We start from the raw sequence: 20787 nt of genomic DNA on the forward strand, positions 1-20787 counted from the left end.
TAAGGGCACTAATCCCATTCATGAGGGCTGCACCCTCATGACCTAATTACATCCCAAAAGCCCCACCTCTGAATATCCTTGTATTGAAGGTTAGGAATTCAACACATGAGTTTGGAGGAGACAAACATGTAGTCCATAACACCTATAATGACCAAGACACAGCCACAAGCCATATGTGACTACTGAGCCAGTATGAATTGGGCTGGGCTATAAAATGCAAAATATACACTGGAATGTAATGATTCTGTATAAAGGCCGGGTACAGTGGCTCACACCTATAATCCCAACAATTTTGGAGGCTGAGGTGGGAAGATCCCTTGAGACCAGCCTGGGCAACATAGGAAGACCCCATTTCTAGAAAAAAAAATTCCCAGTCTGGGCAACATAGCAAGACCCTGTCTCTGTAGAAATTTTTAAAAATTAGCCAGGCATGGTGCAAGCACCTGTAGTCCCAGTTACTCAGGAGGCTGAGGTGGAAGGATACCTTGAGCCTGGGAGGTCGAGGCTTCAGTAAGCTATGATTATGCCACTGCACTCCAGCCTGGGTTTCAGAGTGAGCCTCTGTTCTCAATTAAAAATAAAATTTAGTAGGAAAAAAGGATGAAGGCTAAATATCTCATTCATAAGTTTTGTTTTGATGGCATGTTGCAGTGATAATGTTTTGAGCATTATTTTGGACTACATTAAATATATTACTAAAATCAATGTCACCTTTTTCTTTTTACTTTTTAAATGTGAGCACTAAGAGTTTTTAAATCACCTATGTGGTTCGCACTTGTGGCTCACATGACATTCTTATTGGACAGAGCTGGTCCAGAGGATTCTGAGCCTTTGGTGCCAGTGCTTGGATCATCTGAGTTGTAGGCGCCCTCCCCTCATGCGTGCACAAGCAGTGAAGAGGAACTTGATCTCACTCTTGAGTTGAGGAGTTAAATGTGTGTCATACTACGGAGGGAGGCAGGCAACCCAGGTATTGCAGGGCTGTGAGTGGAAGCTTCGGGGGCGTCTGCTTCTCTGTCTTGCAGATCTTCAAGTGTTTGTCCGGGAAAGCCCAGGCAGAGGTGGGAATACTGCAATTGCAAACCCCAATGCTGGAAGTGGGGCCTGGTGGGAGGTAACTGGATCATGGGGCGGTTTCTCATGGTTTAACACCATCCCCCTTGGTGCTCCTGCTTGGCCTCCGCCATAAGTCAAAGCTCCCTGAGGCCTCCCCAGAGGCAGATGCTGCCATGCTTCCTGTACAGCCTGTGGAACCACGAGCCAATGGCACCTCCTTCCTTTATAAATTACCCAGTCTCAGGTAGTTCTTTACAGCAGTGCAAGAACGGACTACAGCACTCCAGTGCCGGCCTCTCTCCAGGGGCAGCTCCACTTCCAACCTCCGCTCTTGGGTCCTCTGGGACCTGTGGACATTCACCCCGCACTAAGCCAAGAGCCCCCTTTGGGATGAATAAATCCCATGACTGACCAGATGGTGACCTCCAGGCCTGGTGAAGCTGCCTCCCACCAGGCCCTATCTCCATATTGGGGATTACAATTCCACATGAGATTTGGGCGGAGACACAGATCCAAACCATATCATGGGTCAGAAACCTGAGTATGGAACAGGACGTGGTCAGTGAGGGCCGGTGGGAGGCAGCGTGAACAGTCACACTGGTGAGAACTCATCGAGGTCTGCCCACTGGGTCTGAGCAACACCCCCTGACCTGCCTGCTCCACCCCAAGACGCCAACCGGGCTGCATCCCCTCCCCTGCTGGCTGCAGTGTTGAAGATTTGGAGGCTCTCTGTCTTCCGCAGGCATAGAATTTCAAACTGAAGCAGACTGCAGCGGAACCGCTGACCCGACACTAACCGTACCCATCCCAGCCCCTCAACAGGCCTGCCAGGGGGTAACTTCCTGCCCCACTCACCCCTGCAGGACACCAGCTCTCCATTCCTCTGGCTCCCGTATCAACCTCTCGTTCCCACAGTGGCTGCCTCGGCTCATGCCTTCGTGTGTTTCTCCCTTGCACTCTCACGGGCCCCTGACCCAGCTCTGCACCCCTCAGCTCTCCCACCGCTGCACCCCTCAGCTCTCCCGCCGCTGCACCTGCCCACATTCCCCAGTCGGAGCTCCCTGCTGCCCGCGGCCACCCGGGCAGCCTCTCAACAGGAGAGTTTCACCAACACCCAGCTCCATGTCCACTCCTCAGCAGAGCCACCCTCAGCTCCCAGAATGCCACCCTGTGCCCCCTCTTTGGCTGGCCTGCAAGGAGTCTCTGTGCCAACAAGGAAAAGGCGCCCCTGCTGGCCGCAGGACATGGGCTGTGGAGTGACGTGTCTGCCCCAGATAGTGCCCAGTTGTAATTATCTCACAACCCGCAGTCTTTACTTGTCTGACTTCCTTTTTAGACCATGGGCACTGCCAGGGCAGATCCCTAGACACTCAATAAATGCATCTTTATTTAGAATGGACAGGTGCAGTTATCCAGCGGGCACAGTGGAAGTGGGGATGCAGGAGGTGCCTGTGAATGGGCAGCTGGGGAGATACTAATGTGGGCAGGGAGTGGAGAGGAGCTAGGAAGGAAAGGAGGGGCCGTGGCACTGGGAGTCACAGGCCAGGCTGTGGTTTGAGGGTCAGCATAGAGGGCAGGACCAGAGGAGACCTCCCTGAGACTGCACAGAGCCGGCTTGAGGGACCAGCCCCTTAAAGACAAATCCTCTAGAGGCGGTAGAGTTTCCTGGAGCTGCCATAACAAAGCTCACAGGCTGTGTCCCCCAGCCACCCCTCACCCCCCGATTCCTATGTTGAAGCCCTCACCCCCAGTACCTCAGAATGTGGCTGCATTTGGAGACTGGGCCTTTAAAGAGGTGATTCAGTTAAAAGGAGGCCTTAGGTTGGCCCTAATCCAACCTGGCTGACGTCCTTAAAAAAAAAAAAGAAAGAAAAGAGGTGATTCAGACACACAAAGAGACAACAGGGATGTGTGAGTGCATAAAAATAGAGCATGTGAGGGCGCAGCGAGCAGGCGGCCGCCTGCAAACCAAGGAGAGAGGCCTCCAGAGAAATCAGCTCTGCCAGCACCTTCGTCTCAGACTTCTGACCTCCAGAACCGTGAGAGGACACATTTCTGTGGCTGAAGCCCCGCATCTGTGGGATTTGTTAGAGCAGCCCTGGCTGGCTAATATCGTGGCTTGGACTAGACATGACCCCTTCACGGTTCTGGAGGTCAGAAGTCTGAGACCACGGTGCAGGCAGGGCTGTGCTCCCTCTGAGGGCGCTAGGAGGGCCTGTTCCTGGCCTCCCTCAGAGCTTCTGCTGGTTCCTTGGCTTGGGGAAGCAGAACTCCAGTCCGCACGTAGCACTCTCCCTGTGTGCGTCCCTGTGTCCAAATTTCCCCTTCTGGATAAAGACACCAGTCAGGTGGACTAGGACCCACTCTAATGACCACATCTTCACTTCCATACATCTGCAATGACCCTGTATCCAAATAAGTTCACATTCTGAGATGCTAGCAGCTACGACTCCAACACATGGATTTTGGCAGACACAATTCAACCTGTTACAGAGTGAATTCCTCTGAGAAAGTCCAGTGCTGAAGCCCTGGCCTCCAATGCGACCACATTCAAAGATAGGGCCATCAGGGAGGTAACTAAGGTTATGAGGCCGCAAGGGTGGGGCCTCAAGCCAATAGGGTTGGCGTCCTTATGGGGAGAGGAAAGACACCAGGGACCATCTCCTCTCTAAGCGTGCACAGGGAAGAGGCCATGGGAGGATGCCGTGAGAAGATTACACCCACAGGCCAGGAAGAGAGGCCTTCCCAGAAACCAACCTCATGGGTGCCCTGATGTGGACTTCCAGCCTCCAGAACTATGAGAAACAAGCTTCTGCTGTTTAAGCCACCCAGTCTGTGGCACTTCTTATGGCAGCCTGAGCAGAAGAAAATGCCACCCAGAGCCTTAGCTATTAAATCGTTTGGTTGCAAATGACAGAAACGTAAACCACTTTAACCAAAGGAAAATTTCTAGCTGGGGTTAGTGGCTAACACCTGTAATCCCAGCACTCTGGGAGGCCGAGGTGGCAGATCCCTTGAGCTCAGGCGTTCGAGACCAGCCTTGGCAACATGGTGAAACCCCTGTCTGTACAAAAAATACCAAAAAACAGCTTGGTGTGCTGGCACATGCCTATAGTCTCAGCTACTTGGAAGGCTGAGGTGAGAGGATTGCTTGAGACTTGGAGGTTCAGGCTGGAGCCAAGATCGTGGCAGAGTGAGACCCTGTGTCAATAAAAAGGAAAAGAGAGGAGAGGGGAGGAAAGGGGAGGGGAGGGAAGGAGAAGGGAAGGGAGGATGGGAAGGAGAAGGGAGGGGAGGATGGGGAGGAGAGGGGAGGGGAAGACAGGAGCGGGGAGGGGCAGGGAGGGGAAAGGAGGGGAAGGGAGAGGCCTAAGGAGGCATGTCACCTGAATGTCACGTGGAGTCCTGAGTAGAATCGTGGAACAGGAAGAGGACATGGGAAAAACTAAGGGAATCTGAATAAAAGGTGGACTTAAGGTGTCAATAACGGTGCTATAATGGTGACAAATGTACCATATGCTGTGAGGGGAGGGGAGGGGAGTAGGAAGGATTCTTAGCTCAATAACTGAATAGGCCAAGCATAGATCTGGGCGCAGCAGTCTCCAGGGCTCTTCGGGCCCCATCTCTCTCTGTTTCCACAAATGCCTCTCCCAGCGGCCCTCTCCTCCCTGGGTTCTGTCCTGGAGTGGCTCTCCAGGTGTGCGCCTGTCCCCTCAGCAACTTCCACAGACAGGAAGCACTCCCTCCAGAAGCTCAGGGCTAAGGTGTTGAGAGACTCACAGAGGCCAAGCAGCAGTTTACACAGGACACAGTGACGATAGGACATAGTGACAACGAGACACAGGACACAGTGACCACAGGACACAGTGACGACAGGACACAGTGACAACAAGGCACAGGACACAGGGATGACGGGACACAGGACACAGTGGATCACAGGGGCCAGACATGAAACAGGGAGCTCGGAAGGAGCCCACAGTGATGATGAAGGACCCAGGAGGCCCCTGAAGGAGCTCTCAATGGCCTAGGCTGGGACAATTGGGGCCACAAAATAAAACAGTACTGGGTTATGACCCAAAGCAGAAAGCAAACGTCCTTGAGTCTGTGGGGATCCAGATGAGTGACTGGATAAACACCTGGAGAGGGGACAGGAGGTGAATGTCCCGCAGAATTCCACCTAATGTATGCAGGAACACCTCCCTCAGGGAGGAGCAGCAGAACTCCCGGCTCCTGAGCGTGGGCTGCACTAAGAGACGCAGCGCCAGAGGACAGCACGGGGCGGGCCAGGGGGACGAGCTCCGTTTTTTGTGTGTGTGTGTGTTTTTTTAATACTTTAAGTTCTAGGGTACATGTGCACAACATGCAGGTTTGTTACATATGTACACATGTGCCATGTTGGTGTGCTGCACCCATTAACTCGTCATTTACACTAGGTATATCTCCTAATGATATCCCTATCCCCTCCCTGCTCCCCACGACAGGCCCCAGTGTGTGATGTTCCCCTTCCTGTGCTCCGTTTTTATTGAAATCCCATAAACATGACCTCTGCCAGGTGGTCAAGGCCAGCATCAACAGGGATAAGTGGTGTGGATGGCACAGACCCTTGACCTCGATGTGATGAAATGGCCTCCTATAACCCCAGTCTAACCATGAGAACATCAGACAAATCCCAACTGAGGGACATCTTACAAAGCCCTCGGCCACATATCCTGAAAACTGTCACGTTGAAACTGTCACCATCGAGAGGAACCTAAGGAGGCATGTCACCTGAATGTCACGTGGGGGCCTGAGTGGAATCGTGGAACAGGAAGAGGACATTAGGGAAAAACTAAGGGAATCTGAATAAAGTGTGAACTTAAGGTGTCAATAACGGTGCGGTAATGGTGACAGATGTACCATACGCTGTGAGGTGTTCGTAATAAGGGAGATCATGTGAGAGGTACGGAATGCTCTGTACTAGCTTCACGATGATTCTGTGCCTCTAAAGCTATCCTCAAAGAAAAGGTTTATTTAAAAAGAGGGGGCCAAGTTGGGGCCGAAAAGGAATGTTAGATACTCAAGAAATATGGATCTATTAAACCTCACATCAAAAATATGTTCTGAATTCCAGATGGATGTAAGATCCAAACATACATATTTTTAGGCCAGGCGCAGTGGCTCTCGCTTATAATCCCAGCACCTTGGGAGGCTGAGGCAGGTGGATGGGCTTGAGCCCAGGAATTCGAGACCAGCCTAGGCACATAATAAAATTATATCTCTACCAAAAAATAAAAAATAATACTAATGATTAGCCAGGCATGGTGGTATGTGACTGTTGTCCCAGCTACCTGGGAGGCTGAGGTGGGAGCATCACTTGAGACCAGGAGGTGGAGGGTGCAGTGAGCCGAGATCACACCACTGCCCTCCAGCCTGGGTGACAGAGTGCGACCCTGACCCTGTCTCTTTCTTTCTGTCTCTTCTTTCTCTCTCTCTCCATATATATATATACACATATATAGACACACACACATATATACGAAGATATAAAAAAATAATATATATTATATATTTTTATATATAGCTCTATATATATATATATATAATTTTTTTTTTTTTTTTTAATGAAACCATGAGGGTTTCATGGCAGGAAAATAGGGTTTTGGAGGCAGGGAACAGAAGGCTGATTCACACTTCAGCTATAATAGGATATATCCTCTCCATAGGGCATACGCCCTAAATGACTTTGTAACTTTACTTCATTCTCTCCATTTACATCAGGTATACCCAAAGTAACCAGTGCAATCCTCTAGGGGGTAAAGTCCCAAAAATTCTGTAATGGGGCCCTTGAGCCCCTATGCTCAGGCCTGCCACCACACTGTGGGGAGTACTTCCATTTTCAATAAATCCCTTCCTTCCTTCCCTGCTTTGTTTGTGCATTTTGTCCACTTATTTGTTCAAGACGCCAAGAACCTGGACACCTTTTACCGGTAATAAAGGTACTAGAAAGAAAATGGAGGTAAATACTTATATAATCTTAAAATAAAGAAGCTGGTTGGGCGTGGTGGCTCATGCCTATAATCCCAACACTTCGGGAGGCTGAAGCAGAAGGATCACTGGAACCCGGGGGTTTGAGATCAGCCTGGGCAACATAATGAGACCCTGTCTCTACAAAAATAAAATAAAATAAAAATAAAGAAGTTATTTCTACATATCACTCCAAAGACAAAAAACAAAAAAGATAGCTTTAACTGCATAAAATATAATACTATATATATGGCCAATAAGAAAAATAATATAGACACTAATAAAAATAGCAAATAATTATCTCATACTCGCTGTATTCCAGGCCCTGTTATAAGTACTTTATTAACCCATTTAATTCCCACGACAAACCTGCAAGGTACTACAAAGGCTCTGGTAGGTGAAGCAATGCACCCAAAGCTACAGAGTTAGGAAGTGGTGGGGCAGTGTGTCTACGCCTGTGCCCCGAACCACAAAAGTAACAGGCACACGGCCGAGTGGGGAACGTGAGAACATTTTGTGAACCATATCCGAAAAGCAAAGATTATATCTTTATTACGGTAATATATATGTGCACTCTTACCAATAAGAAAAAGACAAGCATCTCAGTAGAAAAACAGGCAAAGGAAGTCATTCGCAAAGGCAATCCACAAAGGAAGTCATTCAGTCAATGCTTGTAAAAAAAAAAAAAAAAGTTCAACCTCAACAGTTAACAAAGAGATGCAAATTAAAACGGACATCTTCCCACCCCATCAAGCTGACTCAGATGCCAGTCTACGTAAAGCGCGAGCCTGGCATGTTGGGTTCCTAGGGAGGCACCACAGGATGTTTACGAGGGGCTTGCCTCGGCATTGGTGCAAGGAGGAGAGAGAAGCAGGATCGGACGAAGGAGAAGGCAGACTTCCATGTAGACCCAGTGATAGCCCCAAAGATCCCACAGGAGCCTCTGAGTAGAGTGGCCCCGGGAGCCCTTCCTGACTCGGGCAGAGATGACCCCCACATTGAGGTGTCGTTGAATGCAGCTGCCAGGAAGAGTCCCGGCTTTGGACAGGGTGGCTCTTTGTAGCTGGACAGTCTCTGAAGGGACTGAGAGTTGAAGGCACCCAAGCAGCTGGGGTAACAAGTCCTTCCCAGAAGGGGGATCTAGGTGGCTCATCACAGTGAAGATACACAAAAATGTGTATTAAAAGCCAGAGGCACAGTGGCTCATGCCTGTTATCCCAGCACTTTGGGAGGCCAAGGAAGGAGGATCAGTTGAACCCAGGAGTTCGAGACCAGAATGGACAACATGGTGAAAGCCTGTCTCTACAAAAGAAAAAAATTAAAAATAAAGCAATAAAAATTAAAATTAAAAGTCACTGACATTAGAGAAATGCAAATCAAAACTACAATGAGATACCAGCTCACATCCACTAAGATGTACTATCAAAAAAAAAGAAAAAAACCACAGAAAATAAGTGTTAGGGAGGATGTGGAGAAATTGGACCCCTTGTACACTGGTGGCAGGAATTACAGTGGTGCAGCTGCCGTGGAAACAACATGGGTGTGAGGATTAATGCCGAGTGTCAGCCTGACTGGATTGAAGGATGCAAAGTATCATTCCTGGGTGTGTCTGTGAGGGTGTTGCCAAAGGAGATTCATATTTGAGTAAGGGGTTGGGTAACGGCAGACCCACCCTTAACCTGGGTGGGCACCATCTAATCAGCTGCCAGTGCAGCCAGAATATAAAGCAGGCAGAGGAACGTGAAAAGACTAGACTGGCCTAGCCTCCCAGCCTATCTCTTTCTCCCGTCTGGATGCTTTCTGCCCTTGAACATTGGACTCCAAGTTCCTAGGTTTGGGACTCAGACTGGCTTCCTTGCTCCTCAGCCTGAAGACAGCCTATTGTGGGACTTTGTGATTGTGTGAGTTAATACTCCTTCATAAACTCTCCTTTGTATATATGTGTGTGTGTGTGTGTGTATGTATATATATGTGTGTATATATATGTGTGTGTGTATATATATATACTGTTAGTTCTGTCCCTCTAGAGAACCCTGACTAATATAATAGGTATCCCTCAAAAATTAAAAATAGAATTTCTACAAGATCCAGCAATTCCATTTCTGGGTATACACCCCAAAGAATTAAAAGCGGGCAGTCAAAGAGATATTTGCACACCCATGTTCATAACAACAGTATTCACAATAGCTAAAACATGGAAGCAGTCCAAAGTGTCTGTGGATGGATGAGTGAATAAGTGAAAAGTAGCCCATCCAGACAAGGGAATATCACTCAGCCTTAAAAAAGAAGGACATGTGGCTCATGCCTGTAATCCCAGCACTTTGGGAGGCCAAGGCAGGCAGATCACGAGGTCAGCAGTTTGAGACCAGCCTGGCCAACATGGTGAAACTCCATCTCTACTAAAAAAAAAAAAAAAACAAAGTTAGCTGGGTCTGGTGGCAGGCACCTGTAATCCCAGCTACTTGGGAGGCTGAGGCAGAAGAATCACTTGAACCCAGGAGGCGGAGGTTGCAGTGACTGTGCCACTGCACTCCAGCCTGGCAACAGAGCGAGATTCCATCTCAAAAAAAAAAAAAAAAAAAAAAAAAAAAGAAGAAGAAGAACATTATGCAATCTGCTACAACATGGGCGAACCTTGAGGACTCTATGTCACATGAAGTAATCCAGTCACAAAAAGACAAATACTAGATGATTCCCCTTATATGAGGCACTAGAGTCGTCAAAAACATAGAGACAGAAGGGAGAATGGTGGGGGCCAGGGGCTGGGGAGGGGCAATGGGGAGTTAGTGTTTAACGGGTATGGAATTCCACTTTGCAAGATGAAAAGAGTTATGGAGATCGCTGGTGATGTTTGCACATTACAAACTGTAGGCTTAAAAAGGGTTACGATGGTAAATGTTTTGTTATGCATATTTTACCACAACAAAAAAATTGGAAAAAAAAAGCAGCCATTGTGATGTGCAGTCCATTTCTGCAGACTCCCTGACAGAGGTCAAATGGGGGTTAAAAGGCCGTACACAGTGGCTCACGCCTGTAATCCCAGCACTTTGGGAGGCTCAGGCAGGAAGATTGATTGAGCTCAAGAGTCTGAGATCAGCCTGGGTAACAGAGCGAGACCCTAACTCACAAAAACATTTTTAAAATTAGCCAGGTATGATGGCATGCACCTGTGATCCCAGATATTTGGGAAGCTGAGGCAGGAGAATCACTGGAGCCAGGGAGGTCAAGGCTGCAGTGAGCCATGATCATGCCACGGCACTCCAGCCTGGGCAACAAAGCGAGACACTGTCTCAAAAAAAAAGAAAGGGTGTTAGAGCTCTGAGTAATTCTGACAAGATCTCCATGCCTCCCTCCCCCAACTCACACCCCCCCCTCACATCCCTCCCCCATCTGCTGTGGAGACCTCCAGGACCTATCCCATGGTGCCCTATACCCAGCTATCTGCTACAGGAACTGGCTTGTGCCAGCTTGCAAGAGCCCATTGTTAAATGTTTAAATATTCCACGAGCCTGCTGTTAAACCACTGGTAGCTTGAAATGAGCTGTGGTGGGAGTATTTACACCGTGGAAAGTGGCAAAGCCTACACGTCAGGCCAAAGAGTGCACTCTAACTCAGCCTCAGTGCACAGCTGCAAATCCTGTTCTCCTCATTCACCAAAGACACAGGACGCCCAGGTTGTCACTTCACACTGTGCCCTAATCCCAGTAAGGCCATGCTCACCTCCTAATCCAGCCCCACCTCCAGGCCTCCTGACTCTCAAAAACCCTCCCTATTTCCTCTGGAGCTTGAGACATGCCATGAGCAAAAGCTCCTCCTTCCCACAGCTTCTCTCCACCTGCTTGCTCTGACTGGAACCTGGGCCCCTGGAGCATCCTCCATTGTGGTTACTTCTAGATCAACCCCCACCTTCCCCAAACTCGCCAACCTTGAAGCTGGTGCCATCACACTATGCTCTGTGCCACCTTTCCTGTCTGGTTCTCTGCAGACCCTACTCCCCTCCGTCTTGTTCCTGGAAGATTCCCACTCCCAGCTCATTGTCACTCTCACTAAATCCCTGTCCTAATTCGTGGCAATTTAAATCTCCACAGAGATGATCCTCCTCCTTCCCTGACCTTTGCTCCTCCAATGATCTTGCCGTCTACCCATGCTCGGCCACCTCTCCCACGCTCCTTCTCTAGATCCCTGTGTGCTGTCCAACAGAGTGGCCACAAACCCCTCAAAATGAGCCTGGTCCAAAATGAGAGGCACTGTTCGTGTAAACTACATGCAAGGTTTCAAAGCCATAGTGTGGGAAAAAATGTAAAATACTTCACTCATAATTCTGAATGTTGATGACATGTTGAGGTGACATTTGGGATGCATTTGGGTTAAATAGAATATAATTGTCCCTCCTCTACCTCATGTCCTCATTCCCCTTCTTTCCATGTGGACTCCATGGTCCATTGTGCCGCCCCTCTCTCCTGTGCACCTTCAGCCCCCTCACCTTTCTCTAATTTCTCATACTGGCCTGGAAAAAACTTCCAACCTGGTCAATTACAACACTGTGCCAGCACCTGTTAAGCTGAACAAGGTTGAAGGAAAACACGCAAAGATTCTGACCCTCCACTCAGGCGCTGGCTTCCCCATTTCTGCATCGCTCCACCACCACCAATTGTTGATTTGTCCTCCCTATTGGAGCATTCCATCATCTCCCATTATAATAATTAATTCATTAAAAAAATTAAAACTTGATCTCTGATATGGTTTGACTGTGTCCCCAACCAAATCTCATCTAGAATTGTAGTTACCATAATTCCCACTTGTCATGGGAGAGGCAATTGAATCATGGGGGTGGTTACCCCCATGCTACTGTTCTCATGATAGTGAGTGAGTTACCACGAGATCTGATGGTTTAATAAGGGGCGTTTCCCCCTTTTTGCTCAGCATTTCTCCTTGCTGCCGCCATGTGAAGGACATGTTTTCTTCCCCTTCTGCCATGACTGTAAGTTTCCTGAGACCTCCCCAGCCATGCGGAACCGTGAGTCAATTAAAACTCTTTCCTTTATAAATTACCCAGTCTCAGGTATGTCTTTACTGGCAATGTGAGAACAGACTAATAAAATCTCTCTCTCCCTTTCTGCTCTCCTTTATAGCAAGACTCTTTGGAAGTATCCATCTGGGCCAGAGTGCAGTGGCCTATTCACAGCTCACTGCAACCTCGATCTCCTGAGCCCAAGCAATTCTCGCACCTCAGCCTCTTAGTAGCTGTGACTGCAGGTGCGCACCACCATGCCCAGCTAACTTGTAAAAATTTTTTGTAGGCTGGGCGCAATGGCTCATGCCTGTAATCTCAGCACTTTGGGAGGCCAAGGTGGGCAGATCACCTGAGGTCAGGAGTTGGAGACCAGCCTGGCCAACATGGTAAAACCGCGTATCTACTAAAATACAAAAAATTAGCCAGGTGTAGTGGCGGCACCTGTAATCCCAGTTACTCAGGCAGCTGAGTTAGGAGAATCACTTGAACCTGGGAGGCGGAGGTTGCAGTGAGCTGAGATTGCACCACTGCACTCCACCCTGGGCGACAGAGCAAGATTTCCATCAAAAAAAATTTTATAGAGTCTTGCTATGTTGCCCAGGCAGCTCTGGAACTCTTGGCCTCAAGCAATCCCTACCTCAGCCTCCCAAAGTGCTGAGCTTACAGGTGTGAGCCCCTGCACCCAGCCGGAAGTATCTATTACTATCTTCAATTTCTCTCCTCCCATTTTCTCTTGAATGCTTTTCAATCAATATTTGCCTCCTACCACCACACTGAAGCCCTCCAGTGGCTTCCCTATTTCATCTGGGATAAAATCCAAAGTCTTGACCAGGTGCGGTGGCTCACACCTGTAATCCCAACACTTTGGGAGGCCAAGGTGGGCAGATCACTTGAGCTCAGAAGTTCAAGACCAGCCTGGGCAACAGGGTGAAATCCCATCTCTACAAAAACTACAAAAATTAGCCATGTGCAGGGCGCATGCCTGTAATCCCAACTACTTGAGGTGCTGAGGCAGGAGGATTGCTTGAACTTGGGAGGTCGAGGCTGCCGTGAGCCAAGATCATACCACTGCACTCCAGCCTGGGTGACAGAGCGAGATCCTGTGTCAAAAAACAAAAAAAAAAAGGCCAAAGTCTTCGCAGTGGCCACAAGACCCTACGTGACCTGATCTCCCATGATCCATTGCTCCTCGGCAGCCACCACTCCATTCCATGAAGTAGCCCAGGCCAACTACTCTGCAGCCAAAGTCAGGGAAACTTGGAGAACATGTGTGGACCAGAGGATTCCTTCCTCCTGGCTACCAAAAGAACCCCCAAATCCTGCAACCCACCCGCTATGTGCCCAGACCCAATCTGGAGTAGAGGAGTAGACAGTGGCAGCCATCAGAAGCCCCACTGGCCAAACACTTCAGCCTCAGAATGGTGAGCTGCTCGAGGAATTGGGTAAATGTTTGTATTAGACTAAGGTTACTAGAATGGATGTTTTTCCGCATTGTATTACCCAGAAAAGAATACCTTTCAAGAAAGATCAGATTAATTAAGTAGGAAAATGAAGACACTCTATTATCTTTGCATATCTGATGTACTGTGAGTGATTTTGTGACCCTGCTGCATGCACACATATGCACAGAAAAAAAAAAAATCTTAGAATGTAGACCAAAATATTAACAGTGGTTATGGATGAGTGATGGATGAGTGAAGTAACTATAGATTTGGAAGGATATTGTCTGTTTTAAAAGAAAATGAACACTTTCACTCCCAAACAAGATGGAATCATAGAGAACGGATTTCCTCTCCTGCCTGAAAAAATCAAAATAAATTGAACCAAATGTATAAAACAAGAGTTCTCGAGACACTGGATGATACGGTTCGGCTGTGTCCCCACCCAAATCTCATCTTGAATTGTAGTTCCCATAATTCCCATGTGTTGTGGGAGGAACCTGGTGGGAGATATTTGAATCATGGGGGTGGTTCCCCCATACTGTTCTCGTGGAGGTAAGTCTCATGAGATCTGATGGTTTTATAAGGGGGTTCCCTCTTCACTTGGTTCCATTCTCTCTTGTCCACCACCATATAAGATGTGCCTTTCACCTTCTGCCGTGATTGTAAAGCTTCCCCAGACCTGTGAAACTGTGAGTCCATTAAACCTATTAAATCTCTTTTTCTTTATAATTTACCCAGTCTCACGTATGTCTTTATCAGCAGCATAAGAACAGACTAATACACTGGATATCAGGCAACTAGGCACAATGATTTCTGAGAATGTGGAAAATAAAGTGAGCCTGCAATTAACCCAGCTTCCTTTCTTGAGAGGGTTTCCAGGCCACAGCATGGACAGGGTTACCCAGGTGGGGCCTGGCAGGCTCCTCGAATTGGGAAGACAGAGCTGAGAATTCAGGGAGCCTCTGGTCACAGGTAGGGGCAGGGGGGTGATGCTGAGAGCCCCTGGGGCGTGCCTGCCCTCTGCAAAGCTCATGGTTGGTTGCAGCGAGGTGGTCTGGGGGTGGACGTGGGCAATGGGGAGGCTGCGTGTGTTAGAGCCAAGCTCTCCCCTCCTTCTAGTCTGTCTGGGTTTCTGCAGCTCCTGGTAACTTTGCACTGATTCCAGAGACAGCAATTATTCAGGTACCTGGGTGTAATTCCAAAAAACAAACCCCAAACCTGGCTCTTGGTGCTTTCAGTGATGGCTCAGAGCAGGAATTCTCTGGCTTTGGGGTGCATCCTCAAAGGTGGGGGAGGCTTGCTGAAAAGACAGGAGTCTGGTCCCACCTCAGGCTGCTGATCTGGAGCAGGCTCAGGAGTTTTTCTAACACGCTCCCTGAGAGATCCTAGCAAACGTTTGCACAACATTCACTTGAAAGCTGTGTGACCAAAACCATGATCACAGGATTGTCCCTGAACACGGTGGAGAAATAACCTTTCCTTTAAATCTCCCCTGTGGTGACTTAGGGGAGGAGCCGGAAGAGAGCAGCGCTTCACAATAAAAGGAAGAATTGCTTGAACGGAGGCGGAGGCGTTTCAGGCATGAGTCACAGGCTGGGTGTGGAAGAGGAAAGTGTGAAGCAAGGTAGGCTTCCCAGCACCCCTCCAGGCACAGCAGGGGCTGGCCAGCCTCAGCCAGGCCAGATGGAGGGAGCCCTGGAGAGTGGGGCCGGCTGCCCAGCTAGAATGCCTCCTTTTACTTCCAGCAGGGGAAACAAAAAGGCCTCCTCTCAATAGCAGAATTATCTACGTTTTCCCTCCCTTCCTCACTTCAATGCTTTCGAGGAGTGGGAGGAAGAAATTGGAGGCTGGAACGAATACCCTTGGCCCTCCTCTGAAAGCGGCCCGGGAGGGGTGAGAGGGTGTAGGAGCAGAGACTCCAAATGGCCCCCACCTGCCAAACCGTTCTTAGGAACAGGCACCAGCTGAGACGTTGGCAGCAGCCGCTCCCCTGCAAGGAGCCCCTCCCACTTCCTGTCCCGCACACCTGCCTCATTGGAAAGCGACGCACCCACTGTTTGGCCTGGGCAGCCTGATGTTTCTCACCACACAGGAAGACAGTCATGCTACAGGAAGACCTCGGACTTTGCATCCAGCAGATGTGAGTTCAAATTCCAGCTTTATAATTTGCAAGCTCAGAGGTGGATTTGCTGGGAAGCTAAACAAGCTTACCTGCAGAGCCCCTAGCTTGCACGGCCCCTCCCAAGACCTTAACCTCATTTTGTATTCATAATTTTGTAGTCTTTTCCCTTTAAAAGGCAGCTCGAATTTTTTTTTTTTTTTGATTTTTTGTGTTGTTTTTTTTTTTTGAGACGGAGTCTCGCTCTGTCGCCCAGGCTGGAGTGCAGTGGCCGGATCTCAGCTCACTGCAAGCTCCGCCTCCCGGGTTCACGCCATTCTCCTGCCTCAGCCTCTCGAGTAGCTGGAACTACAGGCGCCTGCCACCTCGCCCGGCTAGTTTTTTGTATTTTTTAGTAGAGACGGGGTTTCACCGTGTTAGCCAGGATGGTCTCGATCTCCTGACCTCGTGATCCGCCCGTCTCGGCCTCCCAAAGTGCTGGGATTACAGGCTTCAGCCACCGCGCCCGGCCGGCAGCTCGAATTTTTAAGCATTAAGCCCCACGAGACCTGAGTCCACCTAGGAGGTGGGAGATATCCCCTGCAGCATGAGAATAATAATTACCACCTTGTAGGGTTGTTCTAGGAATTGCCAGACTGACAACACACCACACACCCAGAAGGCACCCAAGTCACAGAGCCTGATATTGTTCCCAGAGCGCCATTGCATCACCCTTGACCACAAGACCTGCGTCATTGGATTTGTCTCCAAAACTTGGGACTCTGGAGATAAAACGTCGTTGCAAGGCTACCTTTGCCACTGAATCTTAGCAGCTTTTGAAGCAAAGCATTTCAATATTTAGACACTGTGTGTTTCTAATGGGTACTGGGATCAAAATAATAAAAACTCAGTCTGCAAAGGGAGAAGAATAGAAACCAGCAGATTCATTATTTCACAGAATGTTCCTCTCCCCTCAGGTAAACATGCCTAATAATATCTGCTTAACTAATGAGCACCGCATTGCCAGTGGGGCCTTGACTCTGATGATGTAATGCATTTCTGTGCCATCACACCCCCCACCCATCTCGGAGAGCGTCTGAAAATTAAGTGGGGCAGATGTAATTATGTGTCTAATATGCAAGGTACACGTGCACGTAGAAGCGTGCATTGTGTAAACAACGGTACAAAATCAACTGCGGGTATCTGCTTGGTTCACGTCCTACAAGCACCATTTTCATTTTATTTCAGTTACTTCTTTTTTTTTTTTTTTTTTTTTTTGTAACAGAGTCTCACTGTGTTGCCCAGGCTGGCAGGCTGGAGTGCAGCAGCACAATCTTGGCTCACTGCAACCTCCGCCTCTCAGGTTCAAGCAATTCTCGTGCCTCAGCCTCCCAAGTAGCTGGGATTACAGGCATGCACCACCACGCCCAGCTAATTTTTGTGCTTTTAGTAGAGGTGGGGTTTCACCATGTGTTGGCTGGTCTCGAACTCCTGACTTCAGGTGATCTGACCGCCTTGGCAGTTCAACCTCACATGCAGCAGCCTTGGGCTACTTCTTTGAGAGTCAAATCGGCAGAGATGTGGCATGAAAGGAAAGAAGGCGAGTGCACAGCATGCTCAGGACTTTCAGGTCACTCAGAGCTCCTCAGAGTCGCACCAGACACAGAAGACAACAAAGGCTCCACCTGGGGGACAGGCTGCACACAGTGTGGCCCAGCATGACAGTGAGGGTTCCTCCCATAACCAGCATGGGGCTCTATGCCAAGGCCATTCCTTCCCAAAGGAAACTCATGCAAGATCATTTTTTAGGCTAGTTTCTAGTCTTCTAGCAAAAGCACTGGGTTAGAATTCATGCATTTTTTAGACTCCCATCCTCAGCACTAAAGACCCACTTCTGAGTGTGCTCCAAGCTGTGCCCAGGGTAGGGAGAGGATTCAGACACAGCTGTGCCCTCCACAGGTCACAGGTGGGTGGAGAAGAGTCATCCCTGCCCACAGGAACAGGCGGTAACAGGGAATAGGGAAGAACAGGGCTAAGGGAACCCAGGAAAAGCCTGAGTCAGGTGTTAGAGAAGGAAGCAGCCAGAGCGGGCTGAGGCCGGGGGATGAGGGGGACGCAAGGGGACGTGGGGTGACATGAGGCCTCCAGCAGGGGTGCAGCTTGTGGAAACCCAAGGAGCGCTGCAAGCGGTGTAACTAACGCTGGAGGGGAAGAGATGAGGCTGAAGTCAGTGGAAACCAGAAGGCCGAGGGCCTGGGGAGCCGAGCCAGGGGTGGAGCTTCATCCTGAGGGCCGTGGCCAGCTGCTAAAGGGATTTCAGGAGGGCAGTAATACCATAAGATTTTGGAGTTTTCGTTTTTTGTTGTTTTTTTTGTTTTTGTGTTTTTTTGGTTTCGGGGTTTTGTTCTGACATGGAGTCTCGCTCTGTCACCCAGGGTGGAGTGTAGCGGTGCAATCTTGGCTCACTGCAACGTTCAAGCGATCCTCCTGCCTCAGCCTCTTGTGTAGCTGGGACTACAGGCGCCCACTACCATGCTAATTTTTGTATTTTTGTATTTTTAAGTAGAGACGGGGTTTTGCCATGTCAGCCAGGCTGGTCTTGAACTCCTGACCTCAGGCAATCTGCCTGCCTCGGCCTCTCAAAGTGCTGGGATTACAGGCGTGCAATACCGCGCTCAGCTAAGATTTGGGTTTTCAAGGGGCGGTCCTGGTTGCTGGGCACAGTGGAATTGAAGGAGATAGAAGTGGATTGTAGGGAGGGCATGGTGGCCACTGCAGAAGCTGCAGGATTCAGAGTTTGAGAAGCCCCAGTGTGCATCAGACCCAGCACGTTCAAATGTATCCACTACAAAGAAAAGAAACTTTTTATCTGAGGAAGGCAAGCCCCCTTTAAATGATCAGGCCTAGAGAGGCACAGATGTGACAGCTGTCACAGCTCACTGCCCCACCTGAGAAAATAAATCTCCTGAAGCCACTTGCTGTGTGGGCTCTAGGTTGACTGGTACCAGTAGCTATGCATCAACCTAACAATGCCACATGCCGGACACCATAACTCGTACCCTGTAGTTCAACAACGTATAGACAATCACTCATCAATGTTATTTCTGTAAACTGATGAGAATTCCTGAAAAACAGTTTTGCAATCGCCCCTTTCCTGATTTGTCTTCTTTTGTTTAAAAACTCGAGCCTCTCTTCTCTGGAGCACTTTCCAAAGTAACTTGGGAGTGCTTCCTGGACTGCAGTCCTCAACTGTGGCCCAAATAAACTCTCTACCTGTGTTAATTTCGCTTCCGTTTCTTTCTGTTGGTCAACACCACAATCTATATTTGAAATGTCATTCTTCCATGCTAGAATATGTATTTGGAAAAAAATTATTTTAATTTTTTTCTGAAGTTCCTTGGCTGTAAAACATTTCATCAACTCTTGGCTGTGATCTGTGGACAATGACTGTGCACACCTACAGACTCACTCCTCATCTTCGTGAGGCTGGGACAAGGGTACCCACGGAGGCTTGTCCCACATCTGTAAAGGCCTCACATGCATGGCTGTGAGCCTCTCGGCCCTCATGTCCGAGCTCCCCTACCCCTTAAACAACTCTCCCAACCCCACCCCACCTCAGGTCCAGGGTGAACATTCCAGCAGTGTGGTCTGCCCACAGGGGAGACCCAGGGAAGACACCTGCACAGTCCTTAGAAAAAGGCTTAGGGTTTGAGGGTGAGGAATCCCAGGATCCCAGATACCTGGTGTGGGCTTCAGGTGGGCTCGTGCCCTTGACCCTCCCAGCTAAGTGGCTCTGCTGGAGGAGGCGGACCAGAGTGGGACCCTCAAGGGCACAGAGCCCTGGGCCAAGACCCCCAAATGCTCAAGTTTAAAAGTGATACTTTATCCTCGGGAATCCTTGCGAAGTAGGAAAATTTAACCCAGTGATTGTTTTCAAGATAGCTTTATGTTAATACTCAATTTAACCAATTCGAGAAATCGACATAAAATCAGCTAACCCCGTGTGTGTTTTTTTTGTTGTTGTTGTCGTTTTGTTTTGTTTTTGGCCCCTGACTTTTGTGGAGACCCATGAGATGCTTGGTCCTGAGCCTAACGGATGCAGGGGCCTGGCTGGGACCCAGCTGGGAAGCTGATGCTGTTCTCCAGGTGAGCGCTTTGCCAAAGGCTACTCAGAACACTGCCTGCCTCCAAACTACTGCTTTCCTAATGGGTCACAAGCACTTTGCAAGAAGCTGCAATCCATCATCCCCTTCTGCTTGCATCCCCCCTCACTTCTGTGGGTGGGAGAGAGGACAGAGCAGGGGGAAGCAGGAACTCTGAGGCTCCCACCTGGGGCACCCACACTTTGATGGGCAGGAAGTGCTCCTGGCCCGCTGGGCGGGACCTCTCCCAAGAGACCCTTATGCCAACCTGGATGCTGGGGACACACCCAGCTCTCCCTTAGCCTGACCCACCTTCCTAGAAAGACAGCTCAGGATTCATTTCTCCCCAGGGCTTTCACTGTGCATGAGAAGTCCCTTCTGCCTTCTATTTTCTCTTCTCCAGGAAACCTCTCTCCGCAGCCCGAATGCTTGACTTTGAACTTTTCCAAGACTTCCAGCACCAGAGACTCAGGACTGACCAACTTTCTCAATATCCTATTCCCCCAACCCCACTCTGGGCTCCCAGTCAATCTCCCTCCCCCCTTTTTCCCCTGTAAAAAACCTAAACTGCTCAGTTATTCTCCCTCAACCCCTGGATCACATCAGCCCCATGGAGAGCTCCACTCTGGTCCACCACCTCCAGCAGAGCCACTTAGCTGGGAGGGCCAAGGGCGCAAGCCCACCGGGAGCCCACACCGGGTATCTGGGATCCTGGAATTCCTCACCCCCAAATGCTAACCCTAATTTGAGAACCTGATCACAAAGGATTTCATCCTTGAAAGAAACTGTTCCAGCAATCTCGATTTTGACATGAGTCTGGAAAGGATCTTGAGCGCTACATGGGTCCCACTGGGGGTCCCACTGGGGGTCTCCTCCCAGTGGCTCCTGTTCCCTCCCGGCACGGCTGGCCTTTGCTCTGCACCTCCACTCCGCACTGAGGTCCCTTTGGCTAGTCCTCATGGAGGGGCCTCAGGAGAAGTGGGGAAAGCACAGGTTCCCCACAAAAGACTCTAATGTGGGCTCAGCCTAGTC

At 49.3% G+C, this 20787-nt stretch overlaps 1 long non-coding RNA gene across 1 annotated transcript; it reads left to right on the forward strand.

The window, feature by feature from the left end:
* The first annotated feature begins 14153 nt into the window (after positions 1-14153).
* LOC112629317 lies at positions 14154-16539 on the forward strand. Its single transcript, XR_003120574.1, has 4 exons — positions 14154-14204; positions 15022-15139; positions 15467-15655; positions 16248-16539. It is a non-coding gene; the product is annotated as an uncharacterized LOC112629317 (long non-coding RNA).
* Positions 16540-20787: the final 4248 nt, after the last annotated feature.

This window comes from Theropithecus gelada, chromosome 7b (assembly GCF_003255815.1).
Source record: "Theropithecus gelada isolate Dixy chromosome 7b, Tgel_1.0, whole genome shotgun sequence".
Classification (NCBI taxonomy): Eukaryota; Metazoa; Chordata; class Mammalia; order Primates; family Cercopithecidae; genus Theropithecus; species Theropithecus gelada.